The sequence below is a fragment of the Rhamphochromis sp. 'chilingali' genome, assembly GCF_963969265.1.
Source record: "Rhamphochromis sp. 'chilingali' genome assembly, chromosome: 9".
Lineage (NCBI taxonomy): Eukaryota > Metazoa > Chordata > Actinopteri > Cichliformes > Cichlidae > Rhamphochromis > Rhamphochromis sp. 'chilingali'.
The window spans coordinates 9494551-9499005 of NC_137936.1; the positions used below are offsets into that span (position 1 = coordinate 9494551).

At 32.7% G+C, this 4455-nt stretch overlaps 1 long non-coding RNA gene across 1 annotated transcript; it reads right to left on the reverse strand.

The window, feature by feature from the left end:
• Window positions 1–227: 227 nt before the first annotated feature.
• On the reverse strand, window positions 228–3487 carry LOC308402863. Its single transcript, XR_013972819.1, has 4 exons — window positions 3153–3487; window positions 2210–2281; window positions 1526–1627; window positions 228–1352 (listed from the first exon to the last, which is right to left on the reverse strand). It is a non-coding gene; the product is annotated as an uncharacterized lncRNA (long non-coding RNA).
• Window positions 3488–4455: the final 968 nt, after the last annotated feature.

Here is a 4455-nt window from a genome sequence, read left to right on the forward strand (position 1 = left end):
AAAAATTACTTTGAATTTACTAACTATCTGGCAAAGGTTTAGTAAAAACTTCCTAAAATATCCATTACAAAGAAATGAAATCTTCTTGTTTTTTCAGTAAAACTCAAATTGGATTCAATAATTTTCCAAATAAACCTTAAAAATAATGACTGAATAATAAGAGAAAATGAAATGAATTTTACTTATTTTCTGAGTAAAATGAATCAATTTCACAAAGAAAACATCAAAACAGTAATTTGTTTTATTGTGGAAAATAAAACACAGTAATTTATAATATAACATTTTTCTGCTCGTATACACTGAATTCTCATCAACAATCTCCTGATCTCCTAAATACATTCCTCTGCTGTAAATTTGTTTTAGTGTCATAAACAGTTTATCACACAGCTTTGTGTACAGAGCAACAGCAACATAAACTGCATGAATGTAAACCAGTTTTGTAAAAAAGAAATTAATCTTTAGACTGTAATATCAACATGAACCTGAAATTTGAATATCCTTTACCGTTTCCTTTATCTCTGTTACTTATTTATGATTGACAAACAAAAACTTTAGTTTGTCAATCTTTTGTTAAATTGAATCACTCAATATAACTGTAGAACAAAGGTTTTTCACTCATGTACATGGAATATCAATAATGTAAATCAACCTTTTATCCCAATTTGGATGTTTAACCTGAGAAAATCTAAGACACATGTAAGAGGAAGTAACATTTCTACAGCTACAGGACTGCACTTCTGTTAAATTTTAAAGTTGTTTTAAACCAATGTTTTATAGTAACATACACTATAAACAAAGAAAAGCTTCACTAGTGATTCCTCCAATTTGCTGCCTTTCAAACAGAATATTCCTAAGAAACTTGTAGGTAATAAAAAACAAAATTAAAATGAAGAGCACAAATACAGCCTGACACATTGCAGGTCATTTGGGTAAGATATGAATAAGATGAAATTAACTTAAAAACTGAAAAGATAGCTGCATCTAACAAAGACAAACCAAAGGTTTTCAGTGAGCTTACTTCCCTTTCATTCTTTCAGAGTCCTCGTTTAAGCCAATAACTTGTTCTTGAGGCTGTTCACTTTTGGTGAGAGCTTAGCACAATCCAGTTCAAGGAAAAGTTTCTGGAATACTTCCAAGGTGTATTTTAGCTCTTTGGGATAGGCAAGATCGACTGCATATGTCAATCCAACCAGCATTGCGCATGCTCTTGGAAAATTGCCCAGAGCAGGCATAACTCTCACACCCTCCAGCACAATGCCAATGTCATCCTCCTCAGATCCAACAGCCTTGATTTTGTAGATTTTCATCCTCTGTTCAGAAAGATCTTGTGACACACCATCCTCATCAGCATCCTGAAACAACAAACACATGGGTTTTCTGACTGTAGTTGCACACATGAAATATTTCCTGGACACATCCTGTAGCTGAATGACAAATAAAACATGATAATGCCTCAAATTATTTGAAACTTGACAAACACATATGAATAACAAAAACAGAATAATGTTTCTACTTCAACACTTACACTGTACTCTTTGATCAGTTGATCAATGGACTCCCCAAGGTACACCATCAAGCACTGAATAACCAGATTTCTGGTTATGTTATTGCTAGGATTGCTTGGTGACTGAAAATGAGCAAGAATTCCAAAAATTACCATCAGATAAGTGACCATTTATTAAGACAAAACTGTGAGAATTGGCAGTATTAAAAAAAACTGTTAAATATCAAATTATCATCACATGGAGCATTATGTGCGATAATTAGCTGATGTTAATGCACATGCCTGGGTGCTGACAGTCAACACAAAGGTATTGTCAACATGCTTGACAGGTTCAATCTTTAAATGTGTCGTTTTAGTAAATTACATTAATTTAGTCATTTAGTTTTTTTTATCTAATTTAGTTTATGTTCGTCAGAAAGGGTTTTTCCTTCTTGGGACAAAACAAAAACCCAGCAATACCTGTACTTGTGTTTTTTTGTTTGTTTTTTGTTTGTTTTTTTTTTACTAAGAATAGACATGTATTTAAAATACAATTAAAACATGAAACCCATAATTGTGTTGTTAATTATATCAGTGACGTCCTGGCGTCCTCTTGCACTGACAAAAACATGCAAACAAATTAGTGGAGCTGTGCACCATGCAAATGAAATTTGACAAAAAAATTCTTTAAATAAAATTCCAAGCTGAAATGTCTGTGGAAAATACCTTGGCTATGATAGCCTGCAACTTCAATCCCATGCTGATCAGGTGAATTTAAGTTGAGGGATCTTCCATTACCTGAAAGGAAAGCAACATTATCATTTTTGACGTTTAGTCAGCTGTGTAAAAACCAAGGAGGAACCCACCCGGGGGATTAATAAAGTTTTATTTTATCTTATCTAATAACTTTAATCTCAGCCAAACCTATTTACTCACGAACAAATAAAACACTGAAAAAAACCAAACAATAACATTTTTAGGTTGTCTAAGTGACTTATACATTACGTTTAAACTGAGTAGCGAAACCCCGCGGTGATCTGAAAATGATGTGCCGGGAGTTGTGCCGTTCTCAGCGGCTTCAGTGACCCTCGAGCTCCCGGCTTGCTATCGAGCTGGTGGGTAGCAGATGCTCCGAAAACGTCGAAGCACTTTTGCAAACATGCGATATCTTGATAAACCGAGCAGATATTTGATGTTTACACAGCTACTTTCGCGCCTGAAAATATGTTAAAAGTTTATTTTGTGACCCAGAAAGATTAGTATGAGTAATTTTAAAACTTAGTAGCGGCCGCCATTATTGGAAACTGGAGTTCGAAAAACTGACTGTGGCTGACAAAATCACTCACAACTGACCGCAAAACCTTTTCATGAACTTTTAAACGTGGATGAAAGACGTTAAAACTCATCGGAATATACCGTTGATATTTTTTAATACGGTAAAACATGTGGTTAGTTAAAGCTGTTCAGTAACACAGTCGTGAAGGCTTGGAAAGTGACCTTGTGCTAGCAGTCCACTAACTGCCATTTGTGTAAAAATACGATACTATCATTACAGTGATGATTATTAATAAAATTTCGACGTATCATACTGTTTAAAACCTTTACTCAAAACCGATATACGTTATTGTTTAAACCGTGTCTTATATTTGAACAAATTAAGAAGTCTTACCTCTGACAAAATGGAGACGTCCACTCATGAAGCGCGTGTGTCCTGCACGTGGCACAAAGGATTATGGGCGGAAGTGTACAATGATTAAAATGAAAATGCTTTCATCAGTTAAATCTATTAGATTTCTTAAATTTTTTTAGTACTCAAACATTTTTTTTTTAAATCTACTCAACAAACCATTGCTGAATTTACCCCAAACAAAACTGTGTAAATTTAAATAACTGAACATCTCAAAATTGTTGAATTTTGCTTAGATTTGATTAAAACTACTCATACACGTTTTTACTGAGTAATAATTACTATTACTCTCCTATTAGATTCTAATTAACCCCAATCACAGTTTTTACAGTGTATAGGCTCTGTAATGGATCAGTGTTTTTGATCACTGTTCGGCTTTACTAATAAAACTTTACATTCTACTTTACATTCTACATTTGGAAAGCGGCCCTTCATTTATTATTATTATTATTATTATTATTATTATTATTGTTTTAAATATTTTTATTTATTTATTTATTTTTAGATCAAACTATAATGATTACACTGGTGAACAGTAAAGATTTATTTTTCTATAAATCTCAAAAATGGGATTGTTACAGCCCATCAGTACATCAAATGTTCACTAAACAAATTAAAATACATAAAAATAAAAATGAAATGCTCAAAACTGTAAAAAAAAAAGCCCCCCCCCAAAAAAACCCTTCCTTTATTCCCCATTAGAGGGCAGTATAGACCTCAGGTGGTTTATTTTTCTTCTCGGACAGATATGCTTAGAGCCATGAGGTAGGGTTGCTTTGAATAATCATTAAATGACCAGTTTAGTGTTTTTAACTAATTGTGAGGTTAAAGTTATTAATGAAAGTTAAAATATCATCAATATTTTAATTAAATGTAAAAAAAAAAAAGGCTAAAAGAAGAAGGAGACATATCAGAAAGGCTAAAATGCTGACATTTACTCACACTTTGTACTTTGATGTTTCAGAGTTTCCTTTTATTGGAGTAATCAAATTCTGCCATCTTTTATTACGTTTCACTTTTGAGTGTTCAGGTTAGTGTAAGAAAAGAACCTTACAGTAACCAGAGGACAGGTTCATATATATCTATCTATATATACATCAATCATACAATCATCATAAGAATATGTTGAATTCACTGCCAAAAGCCAACGGAAAATCTCATGATTCATGAGGTTAATGAGGTGAAATAATTACCATAACTCAGTATACAGTTAGTGTCATTGTTGGGTCTTACAGAATGAAAAATAACACTTCAAAAATAATGGTTCTTGAAATAAAATGGCCAA